General features: G+C 44.7%; 1 protein-coding gene across 4 annotated transcripts in view; it reads left to right on the top strand.

The window, feature by feature from the left end:
• EXD3 (exonuclease 3'-5' domain containing 3) overlaps positions 1-12,368 on the top strand; it is a 580,991-nt gene that overhangs the window by 98,612 nt on the left and 470,011 nt on the right. The window contains exon 3 of one of the 4 annotated variants that reach the window (XM_039506698.1): positions 8,931-9,009. The exons of the other annotated variants lie outside the window; for them this stretch is intronic. The gene's annotated coding sequence lies outside the window, so the exon portion shown is untranslated. The remainder of the gene's footprint in view (positions 1-8,930; positions 9,010-12,368) is intronic. 4 annotated transcript variants of the gene reach the window in all.

Below are 12,368 nucleotides of genomic sequence, written 5' to 3' on the forward strand. Positions count from 1 at the left end.
GAGTTCATGTTTTCAGGATTTTTTTCTGTAAAGCATAAAGGGTAGAAACATTTTTTTTAAAAGAATGCTGAGATTCTTGCATAATCACATGACATTAGGAAAAAATCCTGTCTTTAAGGAAAAAAACAAATATTGTTAGACTAATGATAAAATCCCTCTTTCACTAGTACTTTTGTGAAAGGCTGCTATCACTTGGAAAAGCATTCTCAATGTTAGCATGCAAATGTGCTTAAAAACCTCCAATGATAGGGATTCCTCAGCCTCCTTTGAAAGCCTATTCCAGAACTTCACTACTTTTATTGTTAGAAATTTTTCCTAATATCTAATCCAGGGGTAGGCAACCTATGGCACGCATGCCAAAGGCGGCACACAAGCTGATTTTCAGTGGCACTCACACTGCCCAGGTGTTGCCCACCGGTTCCGCGGGAGGGGGAGAGGCTCTGCATTTTAATAATTTTAAATGAAGCTTCTTAAACATTTAAAAAACCTTATTTACTTTACATACAATAATAGTTTAGTTATATATTATAGACTTATAGAAAGAGACCTTCTAAAAACGTTAAAATGTATTACTGGCACGCGAAACCTTAACTCAGAGTGAATAAATGAAGACTCGGTACGCCACTTCTCAAAGGTTGCTGACCCCTGATCTAATCTAAATCTCCCTGGCTGCAGATTAAGCCCATTACTTCTTGTCCTCCTTCAGTGGACCTGGAGAACAATTGAAAAGTCCAATGGGTTTTGTAATATAGTGTATTTAATCTGTGGACTGAAACATCAAGGGCAAGGAGGACTATCTGTGATTAGTGTCAGTTTATAGGAACAGTTGGGAAAATATTTGAAGAGAACAACTTTGAGGAGTGAAGTTGTTCAGAAAAGAAAGGAAGGTGTGGGAGGGCTAGAGGGAGATGGGCTTTCCACCCTAAAAGTTCCTGTACTCACTGTAGTACACCTCTACCCCGATATAACGCTGTCCTTGGCAGCCAAAAAATCTTACCGCGTTATAGGTGAAACCGTGTTATATTGAACTTGCTTTGATCCACCAGAGTGCCCAGCCCCCCCCCTCCCCCCGGAGCACTGCTTTACCGTGTTATATCCAAATTCGTGTTATATTGGGTGGCATTATATGCAGGTAGCGGTGTAGTTGTTTGTCAAATGGATTTTCTACTTTGAGCAATGTCTGTGATATTTAGCCAGCAGAGGGTGCTGGAGACCAGCATACAGACACTGCCCCTCTGCCTCTTTCCAGAACAAAGAGAGACCTGTGATGCAGCTCTGGAGCTTGTGGTCCAGAGCTAGCATCCTTTCTCTGTGTTAACACAGGGTAAGAAATGGCTACCCTGGACACTGAGAAAACATCCTTTGACTTAGGAACCCTCCCCTGTCTCTCAGCTGGTCCCCTTCAGTTCTACTTGCTATTCCCGAGCAAACATGCTAAGGGACCAAGTCTGATTAACTTGAAAAAACAGCAAGATGAGCAAACAGAGCCTGGTCATTGGAGTTTTCAGGGTGTAACTGCTTGTGCTGCTGGCAAAGTGCTTTACAAGTTCTCTATAGAAGGGGAAACCTAGAAGGCTAGGACCTGTGGCTGAATCACCTTTGCCTTTTTGGATGGAAAAACTCATTACTTCAGCTGGCTGTATGTATCCCCCTGCCCTGATGAAGCAGAAGGCTCTCTGTGGGGACTGGGCTCCTATAGTAGGGGAGGCATTTCCTGTACAGGCACTACCTACATTTTGAGGTGATGGTAGGTGAAGATCCTTCCAAAATAGCTCAAATTAAACCTACATCTGATGTAGAAGAGGCAGATGTTCCCCAGCCAATGACAACTTCCCTTTCCCCGGGTGCAAATGAGCCCCTTCTTAGATCAGCTCTTAAACATGGGTTCCAGGACATGAGCAAGAAAACTGTCTGATAGGTAGATTTAAAAGTTGGTTTGTGACAAGACTTGAAAGGCAGAGATGATATCTTCCTCAGTAGCTGTATTCAGCTGTTCAAGGCTAACGAGGAAAGAGCCCAAAGCTAATTTTGTCAAAAGATTTCAGGTATAAGATGCATTCAGAGTCAGAATTTACCTCAAACCATAGCTTTTGTGAGGAAAAGATTGCAGAAGGTCTGTATCCTTCCAGCAATGAAGATTCTCCCAGAAGTCATCATTTTAGAGCATTTTCCCAGCTGGGAAAAGATTTATCTTTTGCGAGCAGGGTTGTGTCGTCTTTATCAACCCGTTGAATAAACCTTCCTTATTTCATTTCTGGAAAATCAGTTAAGTGATATGCCATTAAATTTGCTTCAGTTTGATAGTACCCGTGATCTGTTTATCTTGGGCGGGAGGGAAAAGAGTGGATACCTTTAACCTCGCTGCCTCTCTAATGCTGAGTAACTCAACCGCTCTGGAGTGGGTCATACAGCATGTGGCTGCTGTCTTGTGATCTGCAAAGTTAATTACAGATTCTGAATGTATGAATGGTCAGATGTGAACCTCTGCTAGACTATTAGGCATTGGCATATGTAACTGGAAAAGTCATTTCTGTAGATTTGTTATTGTTTCTTTATTATTGGTATTCTGTTGATACCCACAATGTGGCATTATCCACACAGGCATGAAGACATTATTGTCCCAAAGAGCTTGCTCAGATTTATTACCTTGATACCAGATACATAATTTGTGTATTCTTAATGCATGTTCCTTGGAGAGTGCATCGAGATGGTATAACTCCACTGACTTCAACCACGCTTGGTCTGTTTAGTGCTGAATCCTGTTATAATTAACTGGTAATTTACATTTCAAAACAATCCAAAACATAATTACTTTATAAAAGCTGTATGTATAAAACAGAGACAGAGAGTGATGGATCTGTTCATTAGACTGATTTGTAATAAACTAAATGATATGTTTAATTGAAAGAAGCCTCCTCCATTTAGTTTGACAGTTCTGGCATTACATGCTCCCACTAATAGAGCAAATGTTTTGGATTCTGCTATGCTGCTGTGTTCTGGAATGCTCTGCAAGCTGGGTCTGGGTGGGTCAGATGTGAGCATCTCAGCCAATCCACTTTGGACCTATGAAGTTTTATGTGCAGACAAGTAACATTCCAGACCATTGAAAAAGAAATGAAACTGCCTGGGGCTCCTTCTGCACAGAATTCAGACAGTGTTGCTTTCAAACTTCTTTTTAACCCTGATATTGATAGTTCCTTTCTCCCTTGCTGTCAAGAAATTAAATACAGGGTTCTGTGTAGTTTTAAGATTTATGTATAGAGGGGGTTGGCCAAGTGAGAACAGTTTGAACTTGCCTTTTGCATTTCATACCCTTTTTAGAATGAAAGATATAATATACACACTCCCATGTATTTCTGATAAATAAAACTGGTCAAAGAAAATGTCTGGAGATAGGCTTAATATACGGGTAACTATACTGACATACCAAAAAATGTGATGACATTTGGATAACTACAGCAATGAAGAACTATGACATAGGGCATAATTCCAAAACTGTTGAAATCAATGGAAAGACTCCCATTGACTTCAGTGGGCTTTGGATCAAACCCATAATGCCTTTGCCAGGACCCTGAAAGATGTGCATGTCTATTGCTTTAACTAAAATGGACCTCCAGGACTGTTGCCCATCCCCGCCTTCCATACTCATGGTCCAGTGCTTTCTGGGATGTGTTGAGTGGTGCTGGATGCCCCTCTGGCTCCATATCCTTCCATGTTAGGTGATGATGGAGCAGTTAAAGGAAAACTGAAATTATTATTAAAAATCATGATATTTTTTCAAAATAATAAATGTTGGCTACTTTTTATTCTGGTTTCTGTGCTTTTAGGTTACATTCAATTAACCTTTTCAACCATTTCTTCACAATCAAGGGGACTAGAAATTTACTTTTGTTTACAAAAAAGAAGAAGAGAGTCTCATGTGGTCTCTTCAGTCTAGCAGCTGTGGCTTAAAAAAACCCGCGAAATAATATTAGACTTGTGTTAAATTGCAAGAACTGGCAACACTGTATTTAAAAATGTCAAAGAAAAAGCAACACTTGTTTTTCTCTGCCTGCCTCCTGTTTCTTGCTTGCTCCTGCTTGTGACCCTACTTGCACTGATAGCATTGAAAAGAAAACAGGCCCTTCAGTTCCCTGTATTGTGTTAGAATAATAGACTTGTAGGACTGGAAGGGACCTCAAGAAGTCTTCTAGTCCAGTCCCCTGCACTCAAGGCAGGACTAAGTATTAGTCATGACTAAGGCTGGCTGTCTGTCATGAAGGTCACGGAAGTCACGAATTCCATGACTTTCCGTGACCTCCGTGCAGGGGTGGCTCTAGGTATTTTGCCGCCCCAAGCACGGCAGGCAGGCTGCCTTCGGCGGCTTGTCTGCAGGAGGTCCGCCGAAGCCGTGGGACCAGCGGACCCTCCGCAGGCACGCTGCCAAAGGCAGCCTGCCTGCCGCCCTCGCGGCAACCGGCAGAGCCCCCTCCGTGGCTTGGTGTGCTGGTGCCTGGAGCTGCCCCTGCCTCCATGACTTCTGCAGCGGCTGGTGCTGACTCGGAGGCTGCCCGAGCCGGCAGTAGCAGTTTGGGTGTGTGGGAGGGGGCTCCTAGGCGGAGGAGCCAGGGGGCTCTGCGTGCTGCCCACGCCCGCAGGTGCTGCCCCCGCAGCTCCCATTGACTGGTTCCCGGCCAGTGGGAGCTGCGGAGCTCGCTCTTGTAGTGGGAGCAGTGTGTGGAGCCCCACTGGCCACTCCTCCCCGTAAGAGCTGCAGGGACATGCCGGTCGGAGCCAGGCAGGGAGCCTACCAGCTCCGCCAACCCTCCCCCCCCAGCACACACAGAGATCCTACCCCCCCCCCCATCTCCCAGCAGGGGTCCTGGGCTGTGCTCCGCCCTCCACACCTCCCCAGCACCAGTGGCGGTTGTAGGGTGCTGGCTGCCACCCCCCAGGGGGTCTTGGGCCGCACACACGGCACCCCTGGACTGCTCCCCCCCCCCCCCGCAGGACACCTGCAAACCCCCAGCCCAAGTTTTAGATAGGAGTATATTGTAAAAGCCATGGACAGGTCACAGGCCATGAATTTTTGTTTACTGTCCATGACTTTTACTAAAAGTACCCATGACTAAAACGTAGCCTTAGTCATGACCTCAGGTGCTACTAAAGCCTGATCTACACTACAGAGTTAAGTTGACATAAGGCAGCTTAAGTCAACCTAACGTCTAAGGGTATGTCTCCACTACCCGCTGGATCGGCAGGCAGCGATCGATACAGCGAGGATCGATTTATCACATCTAGTCTAGATGCGATAAATCGACCCCCGAGCCCTCTCCCATCGACTCCTGTACTCCAGCGCCATGAGAGGTGCAGGCAGAGTCTAAGGGGGAACCGCAGCAGTTGACACCATGGTAAGTTGATCTAAGTACGTCGACTTCAGCTACGTGGGAGTTACGTAACTTAGATCGATTCCACCCCTTGGTAGACCAGGGCCAAGTGTCTACACTACAATTAGGATCCCACAGATGTAAGTCAGCCAGTACATCAACTTATCAGAGGGGTAGCCGTGTTAGTCTGGATCTGTAAAAGCAGCAAAGAATCCTGTGGCACCTTATAGACTAACAGACGTTTTGCAGCATGAGCTTTCGTGGGTAAATACCCACTTCATTGGATGCAAGTAGTGGAAATTTCCAGGGGCAGGTATATATATGCAAGCAAGAAGCAAGCTAGAGATAACGAGATTAGTTCAATCAGGGAGGATGAGGCCCTCTTCTAGCAGCTGAGGTGTGAAAACCAATAGAGGAGAAACTGGTTTTGTAGTTGGCAAGCCATTCACAGTCTTTGTTTAATCCTGAGCTGATGGTGTCAAATTTGCAGATGAACTGAAGCTCAGCAGTTTCTCTTTGAAGTCTGGTCCTGAAGTTTTTTTGCTGCAGAATGGCCACCTTAAGATCTGCTATGGTGTGGCCAGGGAGGTTAAAGTGTTCTCCTACAGGTTTTTGTATATTGCCATTCCTGATATCTGATTTGTGTCCATTTATCCTTTTCCTTAGAGGCTGTCCAGTTTGGCCGATGTACATAGCAGAGGGGCATTGCTGGCATATGATGGCGTATATTACATTGGTGGACGTGCAGGTGAATGAACCGGTGATGGTGTGGCTGATCTGGTTAGGTCCTGTGATGGTGTCGCTGGTGTAGATATGTGGGCAGAGTTGGCATTGAGGTTTGTTGCATGGATTGGTTCCCGAGTTAGAGTTACTATGGTGCAGTGTGCAGTTACTGGTGAGAATATGCTTCAGGTTGGCAGGTTGTCTGTGGGCGAGGACTGGCCTGCCACCCAAGGCCTGTGAAAGTGTGGGATCATTGTCCAGGATGGGTTGTAGATCCCTGATGATGCGTTGGAGGGGTTTTAGCTGGGGACTGTATGTGATGGCCAGTGGAGTCCTGTTGGTTTCTTTCTTGGGTTTTTCTTGCAGTAGGAGGCTTCTGGGTACATGTTGGGTACAGGCTCTGTTGATCTGTTTCCTTATTTCCTCGTGCGGGTACTGTAGTTCTGAGAATGCTTGGTGGAGATTTTGTAGGTGTTGGTCTCTGTCTGCGGGGTTAGAGCAGATGCGGTTGTACCTCAGTGTGTGGCTGTAGACAATGGATCGTGTGGTGTGCCCGGGATGGAAGCTGGAGGCATGAAGGTAGGCATAGCGGTCGGTAGGTTTTCGGTATAGGGTGGTGTTAATGTGACCATCACTTATTTGCACCGTGGTGTCTAGGAAGTGGACCTCCCGTGTAGATTGGTCCAGGCTGAGGTTGATGGTGGGGTGGAAGCTGTTGAAATCGTGGTGGAATTTCTTAATAACTCCACCTCCGAGAGAAGTGTAACACTTAAGTCAGTGTAGTTAGGGTGACACAGTGTCAGTGTTGACACTGTGTTATTTACATCACTGGAGCCCTGTTGCCCCGCACTGACAGTCTGAACTGTCAGCCCCATGTGGGGCTCACAGCTGGAGCACTCCCTTCCTCCCCTCTCATAGCCCTGGGGCTGTCAGGTGAGCTAAGCATTCATGCAGCTGACTTCAAATCATTTTAATTCTGCAAACTGATTGGTTAAATTACTGTGAAACTCATTATGACATTTTGTTTTTTAAAAAATCCAGAACAAAACCTGTAATTGGAGTGGTCTCACAGCCATGAACTATAGCTCTCACAACACCAACAGACCGGCAGGGTGACAGTTTCTTGGTAGCTTCCAGTGAGATACTTGTTGGAGTGGGGAAATCATTGGTTAAACTCTGCAGTGAAGAAGCTGTTTGTGGAATTCTTTTCCTCTAACTTTCCCATATAGCTTTATTTATAAGGAACTTTTTGAAGACACTCAAACACAATATGTACACGATGACAATGGTCTGTTTCTAATGTGTCATTATTAACCACTGCAAAACTAGTGAAGTCTGTTGGAACTGAGCTCTATGCAAGACCAAAGACAGAGACATTTTCCTCTGGACATACTAGGCTCAGACGTTGATTAGACTAACCCATTGTGCGCAATCAAACTCAAGCCTGAATGTAAAAATAGCAGACGTGTAGTGAGAAATGAGATAATACCACTCTGCATGGAGAACAATTGAACTAAATTTAACATCCACTCCAAAATTACTCTAATATGATGTAAAAGAGAGAATTTTTTTTTTAAAAACCTCAGGCTAGAAAGAAACCACAAACAGAAGAGAAATTGTGATTTTTACTGTTCAACAAAAATAAAAGCAGTGTCTAGAGGTTCTTTTTTCTGCCAAGAAATGTTAATGAATTATGGGACCTGTCCGTTTAATGTCAATGACGTGAAAAATTGCAAACGGCTGCAGAGGGAAACTAAAAACAGGTATTGTACAAAAAGCAGGGTTCCCCAGGCTGTCACGGTCGGAAAAAGGCGGTGGGGGGAGGGAATGCCATTAACTGTATAGCTTCTTTGCACTGAAGCTAAACATGTCAAACATCACATTACGTCGGGATACCTAGTCTCATTGTGTGCAGCCCAAATGTGAAGAGTTTGTATGTTAAATAATTTCTTAGATTACTGTTTTACTAGGCTAGATTCTCAGGGCTCTATGCAATAAAAATAATCCAAGCAGAATATGTAGAATGACAAGTTCCATCCTATTTTACATAGTTTTGAGGCAGTAGCGAAAATGGAGATATGACTTGCCTGTTTTTCCTGAAAGTATCCAAGAAAAAGGCATTTTCCACAAATCATAATACGTGACCCACAAAACAATGGGATTTGATTAGTGCTCTGCATGGCGCTAATTCCCAGTCTGTTTCTTCACACACTGGCAATGCAGCAGAAGCAGTGTGATCGACACCTAAGTGAAAATGAGAGACATTTATTTCTCAGCAGACAATGTGGCTATAGAGCAGTGTCAGTACGAGTTTCCCTGGTAGGTGACTCCTTGGAGGGACACAAAGGGGGCACCAGCTAAAAGGGGAGGACATGTGACCTCCCCACATGACCTCCCCATGTGACTCCACCCCACTCCCAGCAGGGGCCCCCATGTTCTCCCCATCTCACAATACTTGGCTTCCAGGACAGTGGCTGAGCCTTCCCTGGCATGCTCAGAGTCGGCTCCTGTCCCCAGATGGGGGACAGCCTGCTGCTGCCGCAGCCAGGTGCACTCTCCCAGTCAGCCACTGAACTGCACCGGGCAGCGTCCCAGGCAGAATTGCTGAAAGAGGGGAGGCTCTGGTCCTGCTTCTTCCCTTCCAGCTCTGGCACCACTCCTTCCTCTCCCCACTTGGGCCAGCTGCTGTGGGCACCTGACCCTGCTGGAGGGTCACTTGACGCGTTGTGCCCCTCTCACGAGTCACCACAGTGGGATATTCTCAGGGTTCCGACTAACAAATAGAAGAAGTATTTGTGGGGAGCAGGAGCTGAAAATGTCATTTTAAAAACTATTCTATAGATCTCTGAACGTGACTCCTGATATTGTATGCAGTGGTCTTTCCTAAAATGGCTGCTCGCTGAAAGAATATTGCCAATAGGTAAGAATTGTTACAGAGTTGGACTTCTGGAATTACTCAGCTAAATTCAAAAAGGAATTTGAAAGAAATCTTGTCAGAGTTCCGAAAATCTGCCCAAATGCTCAGTGTTTGTGCCAGTGACTGTAGTCTGGATCTTATGCCACTGGACCTCATGCCACTGACTACTAAATAAGACCATATTCCTCGGAGGGTCCTGTGCCATTTCAGTGGGGGTGTTTGCTTGGACTGGTTAATAATGTACTTATGTCACTATTTTCTAGAGAGGATTAATGGGATCCTCCCATCCTTGCATTCTTGTGCTGCCAACCTATTTGGGGGTCACAGAACCACGGTAGGGAGCAGGAAGTCACATCTTAGTGTGATATATTTACACAGAGCCATTAGAATCATAGAAACATAAGACTGGAAGGCACCTCGATAGATCTAGTGCAGTCTCCTACACTGAGGCAGGACTAAGTATTATCTATCCCTGACAGGTGTTTAACCTGTTCTTAAAAACTTATAATGATGGAGATTCCACAACCTCTCTAGGCTATTTGTTCCAGTGCTTACCCTGACAGGAAATTTTTCCCGATGTCTAATCTATATTTCCCTTGCTGCAATTTAAGCCCATTGCTTCTTGCTCCAGGGTTTTTGCCGCCCCAATGAGCAAAAAAAAAAAAAAAAAAAAAAAAAAAAGCTGCGATTGTGATCAGCTCTACTGCCTCCGCTTCAGTCTTCGGCGGCAATTCGGTGGCAGGTCCTTTGCTCTGAGAGGGAGTGAGGGACCCACTGCCGAATTGCCACCGAAGAGCTGGACGTGCCACCCCTCTCTGTTGGGCTGCACACAATACTCCGGCCAGTACATCCCAGAATGATGTTTGCTTTTTTGCAACAGTGTTACACTGTTGACTTATATTTAGCTTGCTATCCACTATGACCCTCAGATCCCTTTCTGCAGTACTCCTTCCTAGGCAGTCATTTCCCATTTTGTATGTGTGCAACTGATTGTTCCTTCCTGAGTGGAGTACTTTGCATTTCTCCTTATTGAATTTCATCCTATTTACTTCAGACCATTTCTCCAGTTTGTCTAGATCATTTTGAATTATAATCCTTATTTACCAACTCCTTGAGTTTGCTAAAGTCTGCCTTCTTGAAGTCCATTATCTTCATTCTGCTGTTTTCCCTCCTACCATTCCTTAGAATCATGAACTCTGTAATTTCATGATCACTTTCACCCAAGCTGCCTTACCCCAAATTCTCAACCAGTTCCTGCATATTTCTCAGAATCAAATCTAGAACAGTTTCTCCCCGATCACTTTCTTCTCCTTCTGTACTAAAAACTGTCTTGAATGCATTCCATGAATTTATTGGATAATCTGTGCCTGGCTGTATTATTTTCCCAACAGATCTGTGAGCACTTGACATCCCCCGTCCCCACCAAGTCCTGTGCTTTGGATGATTTTATTAGTTGTTTAAAAAAAGCCTCATCCACCTCTTGTTCCTGGTTAGGTGGCCTGTAGTAGACCACATACCATGACATCACTTTTTTTTTTTTTTTTTTACCCCTTTCATCCTCACTCAGAGACTTTCAACAGGTCTGCTTCCCACTTTATATCTTGACCTCAGTTTAAGTGTATATGTCCTTGATGTACAAGGCAACACCTCCTCCCTTTTTTCCTGCATGTCCATCCTGAACAAGTGGTACCCTTCAATACCAACATTCAAGTCATATGAATTATCCCATCCTGTGAAGCTAGTTATGTCATAATTGTGATTATTCACTAGTTCTTCCTGTTTTTTCCCATACTTCTTGCGTTAGTAAACAGACATCTAAGATATTCATTAGATTTATATTCCCTCTTGTCTCTACTTTCTCCCTTCTATAATTGTCCATTTTCCTCACAGATTTCGACTCTTCACCCAGGTCTCCATGTTCTGGACTCATCAGTGGGCTTTTGTCTTCTGCCCCGATGAACCTTGTTTAAAGCCATCCTCACTAGTTAGCCAGTCAGTGTCCAAAGATACTCTTCCTTTTCCTTCATGGGTGGATTCCATCTCTGCTTAGCAGTCCTTCTTGGAACAGCATCCCATGAAAGAAGTTGCCAAAGCCCTTCTGGTGGCACCATCTGTGCAGCCATACATTCACCACCAGGATGTGTCTGTCTCTGCCTGGACCCCTACCCTTGACCAGAAGGATTGATGAGAACACCACCTGTGCCTCCAATTCCCCGACCCTAACTCTCAGAGCCTTGTAGTCACTTCTAATCTGCTTAGTCTTACACCTTATAGTATAATGAATGCCCACATGGATGAGCAGCATGGTATCGTAGTTAGAGGGCCGGATGATCCTCGGCAGTCCTTCAGTAATGTCTTGGATACAGGCCCCTGGCAGGTAGCACACTTCCTGCGCTCCCAGGTCAGACATCCATCCCCTGGTGTAGAAGATACACTGTATGTATTTGTGTGGAGCAGCTTTATCCATCTGCAATAGAAGACTATAATTTTATTGACAGTTTCTGGTGACAGTGTAAACTGTGTGAGTGACACCCTCAGAGTGATGTGTATATCTCACTAGAACCCTGGGGTAAGTCATCTTCTACAGTTGCATATTGTCCTCTGAAGTGCTCATGAGACTACCATTCACTTCACATGGATTGTATTTATAACACTCAAAAAGTACACAGACCTGAAGTAAGCCTTTAACAGGTTATCCAAAAACTTAAATCCCTTCTCTTTCCTAGTATATTTTTATTCTGTGCATTGCTGTTTGCAAGAACACTAAATCTGGGTATTCTTGAGGGGAATTTCCTGACAAACAATCCTCTAATGTGAGTCAGCAGGAAGGATGTAGTTAAGGCACTGGACTGGGACTCAGGAGATTTGGGTTCTATTCCCAGCCACAGCCAAGATGTAATGAATGGATGGGTGAGCAAACAAGGAAGTGGGGCAGTGTAACTATGATGCAAACATGATTTTGGTATCAACAGTTTGCAAAATTGGAAAGTTATGTAGGTTTTGATTTTGTTAACAGGGACAAATAGATAACATTCAAGATGAGGCTTTGACTTACACTGAGGTCTGTGAAATATGAACCTAAAACTTAATGTTACGTTGATGTAGAAATCAAGCTGCATTATTGAATATGCAGGAATAATTGAGGTGATATCTTCCACTGTGGGTTTAGATGAATAATTCCTCATGCAGCGTGTGTCTACACAGCTGCTGGAAGGTGTGATTCCTAGCTTGGCTAGATCTACATGCACTAGCTCTGCTTGAGGTAGTGCCTAAAAACAGCATCATGGCCAAGGCGGCACTAGCTGGCTGCCTAAATTCATGTCAGGTAGGATTATATCAGGTGGCTAGCATGACCTGCTGCT

The sequence above is a fragment of the Mauremys reevesii genome, linkage group 19, assembly GCF_016161935.1.
Source record: "Mauremys reevesii isolate NIE-2019 linkage group 19, ASM1616193v1, whole genome shotgun sequence".
NCBI classification, from domain to species: Eukaryota; Metazoa; Chordata; order Testudines; family Geoemydidae; genus Mauremys; species Mauremys reevesii.